The sequence below is a fragment of the Strongylocentrotus purpuratus genome, unplaced genomic scaffold (assembly GCF_000002235.5).
Source record: "Strongylocentrotus purpuratus isolate Spur 01 unplaced genomic scaffold, Spur_5.0 spur5_scaffold_4, whole genome shotgun sequence".
Taxonomy (NCBI): Eukaryota; Metazoa; Echinodermata; class Echinoidea; order Camarodonta; family Strongylocentrotidae; genus Strongylocentrotus; species Strongylocentrotus purpuratus.
Genome location: NW_022145610.1, coordinates 7,713,758 through 7,721,641, shown reverse-complemented (window position 1 = coordinate 7,721,641; position 7,884 = coordinate 7,713,758).

Here is a 7,884-nt window from a genome sequence, read left to right as displayed (position 1 = left end):
GACATAGAACGTTTGTTGCTCGTATATGTCGTGGATTTACATCGTACACGGCGGAAGTTCATCCGTTCTAAAAGTTTTGTGAAGCTCAAAACTTTTTGCGCGGATGAATTCACAGTGGACGGATGCTCGATGGATAGAGCGTATGAAACACGTATGCAATGAATACACAACGGATGCATAGCGTTTTCTAACGGATGGCAAGATTCTTTACGTTAAACATCCTCTTTGCATCCGTAAGTGCAGTGGGACCGGGCCTAAAACCCTAAAAAGGCCGGGCTATTTGAGGTCTTAATACGGCCGGTGAGGGGCATTATGGCCCCCTTAAGATCTCGCCCTTGAAACGGCCGATCGCCGCGAAAATGTGCAAGCATGTCCAGTGAAGTGTATAGAATACAATATTAAATTAATTTTTTTTGAAAAATGCACTCATTTGCATATTTATGGTAATTTATGCAAATAAGGTCATACAATTCACAATTTTACCCATAAATGATATATTCTTCATATTCAAACATTAGTTTTCACTACATATATTATTTAAACCATTTGGAATAATAATATCAAAACGAAAATTGGGAGAGCAGCTTTATTCCTTATGTTATATATTGATTTGACAATTTGTTATGTATTTCATTGTTTGTGTTGTTTTATTTTAATTATAACTATAATTCATCTATTTTAAACCCAAAAATAAAAACCCAAACTATAAACCAATGTCTTATCTGGGTTTTTTTTTGGAAAAATTAGATTTCCAAATGTTTTGTACACAAATCACGAAAATGAGCGATTTTCGAGCTGACATGCAAAGACAAAAGGTCACGGGGCGCCATCCGTATGCGTTCCCGAACAATCAGAACAATTGCAGAGGGGGGGGGGGGGGCAGAATACCCCTGGCCTTATTATGGTTAAATATACGCGTTTCAATGGGATGTCAGCGATCTTGCACGACGGTTTCTTGGAACGATGCTCTGATGGTTAATATACATATTAATTTAATTCATAGTTACTGATATGTAGTTTTTTTTACTCTGATGGAATATCCAGCATTTTTTCTTCTTTTTTCAAATTAGGTTTTATTCACGACTTGTCAAAAAGTCCAAAGATTAAAAATGCATGTTGACATCAAACATACAATCATACAAAAAAGCATTCAAAAACATATATATATATATAACCTTTCAGCTGGGCAAGAAACAAAAAAATCACAACAAAAAGAGTTTTGGCGCAGTTTGGTTCTTCCCTGGCCCACTTTGCATCGCCCATTGAAGGTAGTGCCGGAAGCAATATGTTTTCGGGTTGTCCATCCGTCCGTCCCGTTTTCTCGTTAACGCGATATCTCAAAAACCACTTGAGATATGAACTTCAAATTTTAATAAAGGTGTTATATCTCCCCATAGTAAGACAATTCTGATTAGATTTTGAAGTAACTAGGTCAAGGTCTAAGGTAACAGAGATCAACGTATGAAATTCAATGTACATATAGCTCCGTTTAGTCTCATTTGATAACGCCCCCTATCGTCAGAGTCAGCAGCCTAACATGTTAGCCTATGGAATTTTACACCCCCAAAAATCGTTTAAAAAAAAAAAAAAAAAAAAATCATTTTTTGTTTAAACGAAAAGCACATCAACTCCGACGTACGTTATCACTTACTCTTTCATTGGAACCCTCATGTCCCATTGACTTTTGAAAGTTCACCCACCGTAATTTGATCAACATAGGTTGCAAGCTCGCCATTGCCTATATAACACATGTGAAACAAGTCGAACTTTGGACTCAGTTTGCCAAGCGATTATAAGATTATAGGTCAAGCACACGAAGGATAAGAAGCATGAATTATCATAGATCACTTCTGCTTGGTTTATTATGTCCATTTCATCCAACCCCCACCGTAATTTTTCTATTTAGTAAAAGAAGGGTGCAACTGGCACCACATCAAACTCCCCTACTTTAAGTCAAGTATTTCATTGTATTATGTAGTTTGGTAGCTTTATTTTAATAACTGTTTAATTATCAGATATCAATGATAGTTTGAAGATATGGAAAATGTTCTTGTATTTTAAATTAAGCAAAGCAATCTCACATACAAATTCACTACCAAGTGTCGTCTAATCCACCGATTGTCGTCTGCTATATACGTCCAGCGAGCGAAAATGAGACAACCGGAGCAATATGTTGGCCTCGTTATCGCGATATCTCAAGAACTACAAATCAAAGAGATATGAGGCTTAAACTTGGTGATATTATGTATCACTATATGAAGAGAGCTTGATTTGATTTTGGTGAAGCTAGGTCAAAGGTCACAGAGGTTAACTTATAAACTTCCAGCTATTAGCCTCGTTATTGCAAAATCTTCAGAACCACCAGAGATATGAGGCTAAAACCTGGTGGTAATATGTATTACCATATGAGGACAATCTAATCAGATATTGGGATGAAAGGTAAAAAGACACAGAGGTCAATTTCTGAAATTCTAGATATAGCCTTGTTATCGCGATATCTCAAGAACCACAAGAGATACGAAGCTCAAACCATAGGAAAATGATCAGATGAGATTTTGGGTTCAAAGATTAAAGGTCACAGAGGTTAATTTCTGAAATAATTTGTTTTCAATTTGCTATGTTGACATCTCAATAACCACCAGAGATAGGCTTTTTTGTTTTCATCCCGACATGTCACGAACAATTCCATCCATTTCCTATTCTGAGTTTAAGGCGCAGTCATATATAGGAGACGCAGTCGCATTCGTCTTGTTTTGATTCATATTTTGTTAACAAGTAGCCCGTTACATCAATGTTCTCTACTAAAGACTGAGTGGCAGAGTATGCAATCCTGATTGCAATCGGAACGCTATGCTTTCAAGAAAGTTTTTTTTTTTTTACAGGGAGACCCTCTACCCCCCCCCCCCCCCAATTGTATTTCTCATGTGTTTCAACTCAATTATTGAATATCTTGAAACCAAGAAGCAGCAATATGGTTACGATTTCGCCGGCCAAAAAAGTAATACCTACCCCGTATGCCGATGACTTCAACCTGATAACTGGAAATAAAAGGTATCATCAAAAACTTGTTCAAGAAGTAGACAAACTACTCAGTAGTAAGGGCTTAACAATCTAAGAAGTGTCGTTCCTTATCAATTTCAAGCGGTAAATCAACAGTTATTGATTTTTCCTTAGCTAGCTCCCAATAACAGAGTTCACGTGGAAATCACGTCTATATCAAGGTATCGACTTGAACAAATTTACGTACTTCAAACACTTGACATGTAGGTGATTGTGTTAACACGTTTCGTGCACTAGGTCACTTAAACACAGGTACACTAAATCACGCAATTGTCACTGCAATATACACTGTTGGTCATAATGGTGGAATAATTTTTTTTTTTTACCCCGATTTATGGAAGGATTTTAACAATGATTTATTCCTACTAGATCTAGATAATAGTATACATTTTTAGATTTTATTGAATAATAATTTTTGAGTGTTTGTTTTGCGTGTCTGCTAAAGCATGTCTTTGCTACTATGCTAATCTACAAGGGGACCTACGTCCTTCAGTCATAACTGACAGTAATGAGGAATAATGCCTCATAAAAGGGCACTAATTAAGCATATCGACACGGTTTTGATCCTGGGGGCTCACAGTAACGAGGCCATTGCTTAGCCACTGAACCAAGACTGTACGCAGCGGGGGCTAGGCTACGTCGCCGCCCCCAGAAATACAACCAAAAAAAATCAATAATTTTTCAATAATTCATTGAATTTTGCCCCGACCCCTAAGATAAAAAATTCTCTATGTGGGCATGCCTTGACCCGTAATGCATTGCCCTACAGAGGAATTGTTTATGTTGGGGACCGGGGGAAAATGCAATGAATTATAATAACGTGACTATCCCTACCTTGGAGACCATGATTTGTAAACCTAATACTCCCGTTTTTGTTTAGTTATTAAATTACATCTTCATAAACGGAATTATCACATTCTTTAGAAGTTTTAGAACCGCGTCACAGAAACACGTGAAGCGTTAATGAAATTCAAGTGAATATTAAGAGGCTGACTTGGGATGGATCATGTTCTTCATTCACGTGAAATTTACGTCGAAGATGAAATATGATACTGTAACCCACCTTCAACTCAATAATTACGCAAATGTTACACGATAAATGAACCAAAATAATGACGTTTTCATCCCGTTCCTGACCATCGTGTTTTGGATCCTTCATAATCACGTCCAGGCGCGCCGGAAGCAGTTTGGTATTAAAGGTGCGGGGGGGGGGGGGGGGGGGGGGACAAGTTGCAACGGGTCCAGTTGATGAACCAGTTAAAGCTAATTGGTAACCCTGGAAATAAAAATGGGCTAACTGATCCAGGCCTGGTCCACAACTGGACCGGTTATACCAGTTGAATTTTACTGGTCTAGCTGGGCCAGTTGAACCATTTAGATCGTGGGCCGAGCGCGATTTTCGTTCCAGTCCGTTGCATAGATTACTGGTACAAAATTTAGATAATTTTAATAAAAAGATAAAAATACACAGATCCCAAATCAGCTTATCCCCGCGACTGAATCCTTGCCGTTCCTATACAAGTTATTTAAGAGAAATGCGCGTGAACGAGACCGCCAACTCTCCGTTCGTACACGTGTAAAAACTCACTGTGCGACGAGAGTGAAGCAGCACATTCTCCGTCTCCGTCGTACGAAGAAATTATGTAATCCATTCGAATATTTCCCAAAGCTAATCACATTTGCTGATGTAAATAATATGATTTTGCAAATATGAACTGCGAAAACTAATGAAAACCTCCACAGGGTGAAAATATTTCGAAAATGGGCGGTCATAGCTACCATGAAACAGACGAGAAATAGCGCGTTGCCAATTTGATATTATTGTAAGGATCGTACTATGTACTATGTACACTGATCTGTGTAGAGATCAGTGGCTCCGTACCGACAAGACTCGAGTAATTTTTGTGTAATTAAAACTTTTCATGAAAACATTTCTTGTATTAGCAATGCAATGGTAGTTTACGAATAGGTCTAAAGAATTAGAGTCCCTAAATATTCATTGTAATTATAAAAAAAAAGATATCGGCTTTTTTATTTCCAGTCCTGTAGTCGTTTTTACATGTTTACAAATGTTTGATTTTTGATTTTTGATTTTTGATTTTTTTTTTTTTTTTTTTGGGGGGGGGGAGTACTCGCTTAATAATAGGGTATACGGGGATGTGGGTGATTTTTCTTCCTGGAGGAAGAAATATGACAATGTTTATTCAAAATTACACTGCATTCACTGGCTTAAACATTGATAACAAATACATGCTGAGGTATATTATGTGAAGTGTACAGAATGATGATGTACAATTTTATGTCGTCTGGATTTTGAAATCATGTGATGTTATTACAGTTCGTTTTGTTATGTTTTGATGAACGGAATGCCCATCTACATGTATTTGTGACGAACCATTTACTGGATGAGAATGTGAAATGAAAGATAAATGTCAGTATGCAAAAGCTTCTACTTAACCAAAAATAAATAAATATACATTCATTTTAAGAAAAAATCCTCCTCCAAAGGGGATGGGCCGGGAAAATTCATTAAACACCTGATAAGGCCAAGGACCTTTTATGTCATGCTTATCATTGATGTTTTCGGCTTGCTCGGCAGTGAATTTCTTCGATACCTCTCCCGCCCCGCCCCCCCCCCCCCCCCCTTGGATCCTCAGCTGCCAAATGATAAATTTATTGAAGTGTATATTCATTGAAGTGTTTCGGAAGTGATGTTCATCTTTAAAAAAATCATTGGTTTCTTCCTTTATAAAATGTTTTATTTTTGATTAACAAATTATGCCATAGGGGGGGGGGGGGGGGATACTCACATTTGGTTCCGACTAGGATGTGCCGCTAACAACTGACACCTTGTCACCATTTGTTTAGTCAAAAATGTATAAGCCCTGACGAAATGTATAAGGCCGACAACTGACCCGTACCTATATTTAATGGTCATTTAGGCAATTAGTCAAAATGTATAAGTCCTGACAAAAAAAATGTCTGTAAACCAAACATGTATGAAAACATTCTGTATAACTATAATAACATCACATGATTTCAAAATCCAGACGACATAAAATTATACATCATCATTCTGTACACTTCACATATATACCTCAGCATGTATTTGTTATCAATTTTTAAGCCAGTGAATGCAGTGCAATTTTGAATAAACATTGTCATATTTCTTCCTTAAGGAAGAAAAATCACCCACATCCCCGTATACCCTATTATTAAGCGAGTACTCCCCCCATCCCCCCCCCCCCCAAAAAAAAAAAAAAAAAATCCAAAAAAAATCCAAAAAAAATCCAAAAAAAAAATTCAAAAAAAAATAAAATCAAAAATCAAACATTTGAAAACATGTAAAAACTACTACAGGACTGGAAATAAAAAAGAAATAATTTTTTGTATAATTACAATGAATATTTAGGGACTCTAATTCTGTAGGCCTATTCTTAAACTACCATTGCATTGCTAATACAAGAAATGTTTTCATCAAAAGTTTTAATTACACAAAAATTACCCGAGTCTTGTCGGTACGGAGCCACTGATCTCTACACAGATCAGTGTACATAGTTCATAGTACGATCCTTACAATAATATCAAATTGGCAACGCGCTTTTTCTCGTCTGTTTCATGGTAGCTATGACCGCCCATTTTCGAAATATTTTCACCCTGTGGAGGTTTTCATCAGTTTTCGCAGTTCATATTTGCAAAATCATATTATTTACATCAGCAAATGAGATTAGCTTTTTGAAATATTCGAATGGATTACATAATTTCTTCGTACGACGGAGACGGAGAATGTGCTGCTTCACTCTCGTTGCACAGTGAGTTTATACACGTGTACGAACGGAGAGTTGGCGGTCTCGTTCACGCACATTTCTCTTAAATAACTTGTCAATTAAACTTATGTTTTATACAAACGACAAGGAGTCAGTCGCGGGGATAAGCTTATTTGGGATTTGTGTATTTTTATCCTAGTTTCTGGTTACCAAAAACTATGTACCACAAAGTCAGTCCAAAAAAAGAAAACTAAGCCCTAAAATCGCGCTCGACCCACGACCTAATTTGGTAAATCTTCCAACCAGTTGAACCTGTAGGCCAGTTGAACAACTTAACTTGTACTTTTGTGTCTAAGTAGAGCACATGTACTAATGAATTTTGCCAATGGTAACAACACTTTTATAATGGTACATCTGTATTTCCAATGTAAATGCATTGGTAATAAGTAGACTAACACAATAAATATTTTAACAATTTTCCATATACTTGTAGTTTATTGAATTTATGTTAGACCATAGTTTCCCTTATTCATGTTTAATCAAATGTAATTTATACGACGTAGTGAATTGTCCTAATAATTAGCAAATTTACATTTGTAGTATTTTCAAAATGAATTGCATATTACTAAATCATAAGTAATTAAGAAATATGCTGTAAATTCAGATAAACTGTAAAAAACAAACATATATCTGCAAGCACCCTATATGAAATATGCAAATTGACTGGCGTCAACTGGTTCAACTGGAAATATGCCCACGGATCAGTTTTCAACTGGTGTAACTGGAAATGTACCCACAGACCAGTTATCAACTGGTGCAACTGGAGATATGCCAACAGTCAGTTATCAACTGGTGCAACTGGAAATATGCCAACACTCACAGGATTATCATTACGAAACTGAAATGGTCACTTTGAAACTATTTGAAAAGGTGGTTTAAGACACCCAAATATTACTCATTTTTCACACCTAAAAATCGCAGATTGACACCTAATATTAGTAATCAGTTTGAGCCAAGTGATCATCACCAAGAAAGTTATGGTAACTTTGAAACCATT